A 9,846-nucleotide genomic window follows, 5' to 3' on the forward strand; every position below is an offset into this window, starting at 1 on the left:
CTCGGAAAATCCTCTTCGAGCTGCGACCTTCCTTCTTTCTCCACCCTATATTGTTGAGGGGCTAAGGGTCACAAACCTATCTCGAGTCACCCTTCTGCCTGCCCTTCATGGCGTTCCTACGTGGTACAGGAAACATGGCATCTGCTCTCTTGAGCGGCTAAAATAAGACAAAAGAGCTCCATTATCACTTCCTGTCACCTACGTATGGTTGGAAATTTAATATTTGACACAATGAGTGTTTAAATCAGAAGGGGAAAGACCAGCCATTCAAGAAATGGTCATGGGACATATGGTTATCACCTAAGGGAAAAAATTAAATCCCCACTTCACACCATTAATACAAATAAATTGTGTCAGGATTAAAGCCCTATTTTTAAAGTATTAGCTGGAAAGGGAGGATAATATGTTCATCCTCAGCGCTCTTAAGAGAAAATTCCCGGGAGCCGGGCTGGCTGCATGGCCACAAGACTCATGCTGTCCCCTGGGAGCCCACACTCAGAAGGGTCCTGTGCTTGGTTAAGCGTCCCACTGTTAACAACTTTCCGCAACAGGTCCTGTGTATTCATTTCATAATGGGCCCCACAAATCACTTAGCTGTTCCTGCCTAGGAGACTGACAACTCTCATATGGGCTCGAGAACTACCAGGCATCCTTGCAGAACATTCCTTAAGCTGCACGTCAGTCTGGGACACTTCCACCCAACCTTTCCTCCTTTTTCTCAAGGTCTGCAAGCTCTCCCAAATTTTCCCTGATCTCTCTCCTCATTTTTCCCATAGGCATTTGCTCTAATAAAATCTTTGCATGTTAAACCCATTTCAATGTCTATTTCTTAGAAGACCAAAGCTAGCTTCAGTGGTGCCCAGAGAGGTCAGACAATACAGATGGAAAGTGGGAATCTGTGACTCCCTCAACTTCCCCCTTGGTGGGCAGAGAGGATGCTATCTGGGTTGGCAGGTGGGGGAAGGACAGCCCTGTCACAAGCTAGCAGCTCAATTGCTAGATATCACGAGTGGTGGCCTGGGAAAATGTCCCAGTGGAAGGGAGCTTTGTGACAGGTGCCATGATGTGGGCATTTTAAAAATCTGGGGGAAAGGAGTGCCTGGATAGCTCAGTTGGTTAAGCCTCCACTTCTTGGTTTTGGCTCAGGTCATGATCTCAGGGTCGTGAGATCGAGCCCTGAGTCGGGCTTCATACTGAGAGTGGAGTCTGCTTAAGATTCTCTCTCTCCCTCTGCCCTTCCCCTCCAAATAAATAAATAAATAAAATCTTTTTTTAAAAATCTGGGGGACAAAGCCTACAGAGAGGGCAGCATTGGCTGGGTGATACTAAGTCATGCTAGTGCCCCACCGAAGGAGATAGGAGACAATAAGAAATAGGAAATAGGATAGCTGGTCACCTGCAGCAAATGGCAGATGGCAAGAGCCAAAGGACTTTGGTGGGAGCTCACAAAGAGGTCCAGATATGCTGCAAAGGAAGGACAGAGACAAGCCAGCAGGCTAAGACCTAATTCTGTTGCAAGTAGCTCCAGATATGTTTGAATGCTCAGCTGAGACAGGTGTGTTCTGCAAAGATCAAGGCCCAGGTGAGGAAAACCTGGATGGATGCGACCCAGCCTGCAGAATAAAGCCAAACAGAAACAAAGAAGATAGGGTGACAGAGACAAAGACCACACATCATTGCATGAGCTCCTGCATCCAGCTGTACCTAAGGCCAAATCCACCTCTGCGCTTTTCAGCTTTGAGAACCACTATTAGTCCCCTTTGCTAAAGATATCATGAGTCAAATTTCAATCACTTGCACCTACCGAGTCCAACCATAGCTTTCCTTCACGGTATCTCTTTGCACAGAGAAGCGTGTTTCCTCTATGTAGTCCAGGTTACACTAAAATTTTCTAGATGATTTCCTTCATATTTTTGCACAAAAGGGGAAAATCATAGATTCACAGAGAACATGATTTCATAAATTGGTCTTGGTTCAATCAAGAAAATCCTCATGGTAGTCTGGAAATCATTTCATTCCTTCATACTTTGCAACTCTTTGAGGCTTCCTCTTGGCGGACAATTTGTTTTACATAGGATGGCTCCAGATTACTTTTTAAGCCCTGTCTTATACAATCTGGCTCTCGAACTAAGCTCTTCAACTCCTTGGGGCTTACAGGCTGACCTTCTGCTGCTGCAAATTTCTTCTTGATCCTTAGAAGTTCCAGACCATTTTCCTCCTAATATGTAAAACTCATTTAGAAAAGGCAGAAGGGATGTGGGGTTGGGCGAATGGATATTATGGTTTTGTTACCCAGTATGGAAGAGTAGTTGTTACTGTGTTGTGTTCATGAAAATCTTGAGATGATTTTTAACCTAATTTCAGCTCTTCTCACAATTCACAAAAGCGCACAATCATGGACTTCTACTCAAAGAGACTGACTTCTATGGCTGGGATTTGAGACTGCATTGGTACATGATTATTTACTGCATTGAGCTGTTTAACCAACAAATATTTACTGAGTACTATGACACTTTGCATTATCACTCTCAAATACCAGCTGCCCCTCCCTATGGGAGGATTATATTTTCCTGTGCCAATGACATCAGGCAAAGCCGTACAACCTGCTTTAGCCAATGAAGAACCCATAGCAGTGGCATGTGTGGTTTCAGGCAGAAGCTTCACGAGCCAATGTAAGTTCTACCATGTTCTTTCCCCCCTGCCATGAGCCAGCAAGTTCCAGATAGAGATGCTCTGTCAGCTTGAGTCCCAAAGGAGGATGACATATGAAACAAAGCCACAGATGTACAAGGGACATTTAATATCAACAAGTAATAAACCTTTTGTGTTTGGGGTCACTTTTATAGCAGTTGAAGATAGCCACCCCGAATAACACCCACACCCACAATGTGCTCATCACTGTGCTGGATGTACAATTTATTTATACATGTAACTATTAGGCCATAGTCCCAAAATAGCTTTGCTTGCTAGAAATTTCTTTTAAATAAGTGTACCATGTCACAGAAGATTTCGAACTTTCTTTGAACACCTTACCCAGAAACAGATACCAGCAGAGCTGTTCTGATTGAAAGAGTGAGGGCCAGAAACTTGGCGGTTCTATCTCCCCAAAGACCATATTCAACCCAGCGCCAGACATCTGGCCAGCACTCAGTGAATATTTGTTGAATAAATAAACAGATTATTTCCTGCAGGATTCTTTAAGGACTCTCTGGAGAGCTCTGTAGTTCCATAGAACAGAGTTTAAAATTCCCATAGTAATAGTATAGTCCTGTAGGAGGTTTCAGGTTCAGTTATCAAATCCACATATATAGACTAACAGGACAAGAGCAGAGATGGTGAAGATTCAGATCCTATTTTAGCCCATCGTTCCTGTGTCTTTCCAATTACGGTTCCATAAAAGATCTTCATGATGGGGCGCCTGTGAGTTCGGCTCAGGTCATGATGTCAGCGGGGAGTTGGAGCCTGCTTGAGACTCTCTCCCTCTCCCCTTGCTCCTCCCCCTGCTTGTGTGCTTGCTCTCTCAAATAATAAATCTTTAAAAACAAAAAAAACAAGGGGCGCCTGAGTGGCTCAGTTGGTTAAGCGACTGCCTTCGGCTCAGGTCACGATCCCAGGGTCTTGGGATCGAGCCCCGCATCGGGCTCCCTGCTTGGTGGAGAGCCTGCTTCTCCCTCCCCCACTCCCCCTGCTTGTATGCCCTCTCATGCTGTCTCTCTCTCTGTCAACAAAATAAATAAATAAATAAAATCTTAAAAAATAAATAAATAAAAACAACAACAACAACAAAAAGATCTTAATGATTGACCTGAAACTAATACAATGCTGTATGTTAACTACACTGGAATTAAAATAAAATGATTTTTTAATGTTAATAATTGTTATTAAATAGTTTTGTTAAATGTTCCCAAAGACTCCTTTTTCCATGGTCCAGCCGACAGTAGAGACGCTAACAGTAGAGACGCTAAATAGAGAAGAGGAATGAAGACAAAAGATCTAATAATTCACCCATCAAGTGATTAGTCCTAAGACAATAATTCAACCCCCCTGTGTTCAGACTGTATGTTTGGGAAAACTAAAAAAGCAATAAGCCCTAGTGAACTAGCTCAAATTATACCTTCAAGTATAATTATATTATATACTTATATTTTATAATAAGTTTCTGACCCTCACTCTTTCAATCAGAACAGCCCTGCTGGTTACTTGAATCAAGTAACAAGAATTCTCCTCCTTACGATCTCTCTCTCTCTCTCTCTCTCTCTCTCTCCCCCCATAAGGGTTGCCTGCTAGACATGGTAAGCCTAATGCTTATATTATTCCAGTAACAGTGGTCTGTTAGCAAAAAGTTTTTTAAAAACAATGATGGGGAGGGGCAAGATGGCAAGCTAAAATAACGCAAACCTCCCTCAGTAAAATCCTAGATACACTGCCTTTTTAAAACCGGTATTGTTGGGCGCCTGGGTGGCTCAGTTGGTTAAGCGACTGCCTTCGGCTCAAGTCATGATCCTGGAGTCCCGGGATCGAGTCCCGCATCAGGCTCCCTGCTCGGCGGGGAGTCTGCTTCTCCCTCGGACCCTCCCCCCTCTCATGCTCTCTCTCAAATAAATAAATAAAATCTTTAAAAAAATAAAAAAATAAATAAAACCGGTTTTGTAAAACTTTTTAAAAAATTTATAGTTGTGCTCACAAGAAAGTAGAAATCCCAGTGGGCCACATAGAAGACAGAGCTGAAAACTGCCCGGGGAACTGACACTGTAGCAGAATGGAAGGTAGTTGTTGGTCCACATGACCAAGGGACTTGGGTTTCAGTGTTCATGGGGGGATAGGTGCTGAGTCCCTGGGCGAGATGAGGAGTGAGGAGCCAAAACCCCTGTATGGAGCGGGATTGGCAAATAGCTGTAATCTCAGCCAAAGGGTGGACCAGAAAAACTCCATTTGTCAGTACAGCCAGTAGTTAAGAGAGAAAGCTCATCTGTTTACTTCTTGGCCTCTGGGTAAAAAATAAAGAGATATAAAAACCTTAAGCCATTGCCTCATGCATCTGAGATTTTAATTTATGTTATTTGTAGAGGCCAGGAAACATCAATGCTAGAAATTAATATAAAAATTGGTTCTGGGCTAGAAAAAGAAAACACGGCAGAAGAAAATGCAACATGCTCTCTCAGATTCTCTGCAAGGAAACCTCTGTAGACTTCCACAAAACAGAAGCCTGACTAAAGATCAACTTACAAATGTGTATTTTACACACACACATGCATACACATATACAATCCCCAGGTATCAGAAGACGAAACGAGAGGATTAGAGGACCCTAAAACTTTAAGATTTAAAAAAATCAACAATCTGGAAAATAATACAAGTTAAATATGCTAAAAACAAGTAAAGAATTAAATAGGAGATATGAAACCCTAAGAAGCAAACAAATAATTATAAAAGAAAACAAGTAGATTTGAAAAAAAAAGCCAAGTAGAAATTCTAGAAATGCAAAATATATTCAATGACATTAAATTTCAATAGAAAAGCAGCAGATAAGGTGCTGCTGAAAAAAGACTTGAGGAAATAGAAGATAGATGTGAAGGAATTGCTCAGAATATTATACAGAAAGAAAAACAGATAGAAGGATGATTAAGAGATTTGGAAAATAGGGAAGCCTGGGTGGTTCAGTTGGTTAAGAACCTGCCTTTGGCTCAGGTCATGATCTCAGGGTCCTGGGATTGAGCCCCACATCGGTCTCCTTGCTCAGCGGAGAGTCTGCCTCTCCCTCTGCCTCTCACTCATGCTCTCTCTCTCTCTCTCAAATAAATAAATAAATAAATATATCTTAAAAAGAAAGAGATTTGGAAAATAAAGTCAGGATATCTAATATAGGTCCTCAGAATTTCATGGAGAGTAGAAATATTGGAATATAAAGTGGGTAAGAATTTCCTAGGATCTTAGTATCTTAGATACGACACTAAAAGTACAAGCAAACCAAGAGAAAGATAGATAAATTGGAATTCATCAAAATTAAAAGCTTTTGTGCCTCAAAGAACACAATTCGAGAAAGTGAAAAGACAACTCAGAGAATGGGAGAAAATATTTGCAATTCATATATCTAATAAGGGGTTTATACCTACAATATATAAAGCTCTTGTAACTCAACAATAAAAAAAGAAACCCAGTTAAAATATGGGCAAACGATTTGAATAGATGTTTCTCCAAATAAAAACATAAATATATAGACATACAAATGACTAATACACACATGAAAAGATGTTCAACAACCGTAGTCCTTAGAAAAATGCAAGTCAAAACCACAATGAGATACACCTGCTAGGATGACTATAATCAAAAGATAGACAATAATAAGTCTTGATGAGGATGTGAAGAAACTGGAACCCTCCTATATTGCTAGCGGGAATGTAAACTGGTGCAGCCATTTTGGAAAACAGTTTGATGATTCTTCAAAAAGCCAAACACAGAATTACCATATGATCTAGTTATTCCTTTCCTATGTATATACGCCAAAGAACTGAAAACTGATGTTCAGACAAAAATAAGTGCATAAAGCAATGTCCACAATAGCCAAACTATGGAAAGAGCCTAGATGTCCATCAACAGATGAATGGATAAAGAAGATGTGGTATAGATATATAATGGAATATTATGCAGCCATCAAAAAAAAGAAATCTTGCCATTTGCAACGACGTGGATGGAACTAGAGGGTATTATGCTAAGCAAAATAAGTCAATTAGAGAAAGACAAGTATCATATGATCTCACTGATATGAGGAATTTGAGAAACAAGACAGAGGATCATAGGGGAAGGGAGGGAAAAATGAAACAAGATGAAACCAGAGAGGGAGACAAACCATAAGAGACTCTTAATCTCAGAAAACAAACTGAGGGTTGCTGGAGTGGAGGGGGTGGGAAGGATGGGGTGGCTGGGTGATGGACATGGGGGAGGGTATGGGCTATGGTGAGCGCTATGAATTGTGTAAGACTGATGAATCACAGACCAGTACCCCTGAAACAAATAATACATTATATGTTAATAAAAATGTTTTTAAAAAATAAGTGCATAAATACCCATAGCACCATTTATTCACAGTAACCAAAAAGTGGAAACAAGCAAAATATCCATCAACCAAAGAATGGATTAGAAAAAGGCAGTATATCCATACAATGGAATATTATTTGGCCATAAAAAAGAAAGACTTACTGATACATGTTACCAATGTTGATAAACACTAAAAATATTGTGCCACGTGAATGCAGCCAGCCACAAAACACCATGTATTGCATGAATCAGTTTACATGAAATGTCCAAAATAGGCACACTGATAGAGACAGAAAAGTGATTCATGGGGCACCTGGGTGGCTCAGTCAGTTAATCATCTGCCTTTGGCTCTGGGTCCTGTGATCAAGCCCCACATCGGGCTCCCTGCTCAGTGGGGAGTCTGCTTCTCCCTCTCTCCCCCACCCCCGCTCATGCTCTCTCTCTCTCTCGCTATCTCCCTCTCTCTCTCAAATAAATAAATAAAATCTTTAAAAAGGAAGGAAGGAAGGAAGGAAGGAACGAAGGAACGAAGGAACGAAGGAACAAAGGAACGAAGGAAATTGATTCATGGTTGCCAGTGACTGGGGGGAAGGAAGGAATGGGGAGGGACTGTTTAAGGGGTATGAGGTTTCTTCGTCGGGATGACAAAATGTTCTGAAATTAGATAGTGGAGATCATTGCACAATTCTGGAGACATGCCTAAATCCACTGAATTGTATGCTTTAAAAGGGTGAATTTTATGATAATTATATCTCAATTTTTTAAGACTTCAAAGTAGAAATGGGGAAATAGACAACCCTAAATACAATAATGCTTTGATTATAAAACAAAGAAAAGAAAGAGGCTATAAATTAATTCTGATGTTTAAAAAACAAAACAACAATAATTGCAGAGCTTCCAGACCACAGTTTTCAACTCACATTGATACTGATTTTTAAAGAGTGACCATCAGGGCTGCCACTCTGTGCTGGTATTAACTAGAAGGAAATGACTAATCTTTGGGGCTGCTCTATGGAGCTGAGGCATTCATAGAGAGAACCAAACCACAGTGCCTGGCAGGGAGGGAGGAAGGTGAAAAAGAAACCCAAGTTCCCTCCTCTTCCACTTGCGGACCTCCTGCCAGTGTGTTCCATGGGCCAAACCCAAATGGAATCCAGAGGTGAAGGAAGTCCACTGATGTAGGCTGTGAAGATCAACTTGCTGAGACACTGAGCAAGATGGATGGCTGGAGAGTGGAACTGGAGAGACAAATGAAGAATGCCCAGCACCCATTCTTACCATTTTGCATCGGATTTAAAGTCAGAGGAGAACCAAGTTGCCTGGATGGGACCCGGTTCTTCCCTCTTGGGCAGGGAAGGGCATAGCATCTTGATTTGTTATTTCAGTAAGACATCAAGAAGTCAGTGAAGATAATTTTGGGAAAGCAAGACGAACTGGTTGCCGGACAATGATGTCCACCATGGACATCTTCCAGAACTTTGTTTTAAAGACTTCAGTACTTTTGTCATCCCTAACAACTGACTACAACACAAAAATGAAAATGAAATGGATTATAAAACCAACTGGCGCCTGGTCACCCTGATCATCACTGTCTGCAAAGTGATCTCTGCAAACAGTGAGGAAGGAACTGCTTCTCTCCTCAGCACCCTCTGTGTCAGAGTGTGTGTGGGTTGAGGGGAGGTGTCTGACGGCCCAAGTCTAGATCACTTCATGCCATCCCAGGGTCATAGACACCCAGATCCTTTCTGCCAAGTGCTGGGGAAAAGGCAGGAAAGATGGAGAAGACAGTTAAGGTTTCCTTCTACAAGTTCCATTGGCCACTCTGAGCACAACTCTTAGACATTACTAGTTAATGAACCATGTGCTCTGGTGGGTATGAGCACTGGCCTAGCCTGGGAGGGTTTGCAATCTTTATCTCTGGGGTACTGTGCCATCCAGGGCCGTGTAAATAAGATTCAGATAGTTAAATAAGCTCTGCTAGTGATTTCCAGAAATTGCAAGCCTGGTACAGGGTAGGAGCAGGCTGACTTGGCTATCATTAAATTACCTTCCTTCACAGACTCGGAGAATAGACAGACACATAGACTCACAGAATCTAGTGCAGGAGACAGTCTTAGATACTAAACACCTAACATTTGAGGGGTACATATTATGTGTCAGGCACTCTCGAAGGGTTTGGCATGAAGTCACCCAACAGCCCCATGATGCTGATAACAAACTAGATCACACAGTGGTGGTTAAAGCAATTTGTTGAAGATCCCTCAAGTAGTATGTGGTTAATCCAAGATCAAAAGAACCCTTGCAAAAAAAAAAAAAAAAAAAAAAAAGAACCCTTGCTTTCTCCAACATTCTATACTGCTTAGAGATAATCTAGTCAGATAAGAGACTGGAGCACACAGTGGTGGTTAAAGTAATTTGTCTAAGATTCCTCAGCTAGTATGTGGTTGATCCAAGATCAAAAGAACCCCTGCTTTCTCCACCATACAATACCGCCTAGAATTAGTCTAGCCAACCCTAAACTCAATGTCTAATGAGGCAATGAAGAACCAGAGACAAGAGAGTTGCCCAATGTCACATAGCTGGTTACTGACAAAACTGAAATTAAATAATCTTCCAATTCCTGGGCCAGTGCATTTTCCAGTACACAATGGAGAATGGAGAGCATTGCATTATTTCACAGTTGCCTGTTCTTTTCATCGTGAAATGGAAGCAAAAGGAATGAATGAGTAAGGAGCAGGAGAAGCCATCTAACCGAGCTCTGTATTTTATCTGTATAATTCCCCCTTTTCTTTCTTTGGGGATGTTTGAACA

This window comes from Eumetopias jubatus, unplaced genomic scaffold, assembly GCF_037043125.1.
Source record: "Eumetopias jubatus isolate StellerSeaLion01/CBP00866 unplaced genomic scaffold, mEumJub1_p1.0 scaffold_1, whole genome shotgun sequence".
Classification (NCBI taxonomy): domain Eukaryota; kingdom Metazoa; phylum Chordata; class Mammalia; order Carnivora; family Otariidae; genus Eumetopias; species Eumetopias jubatus.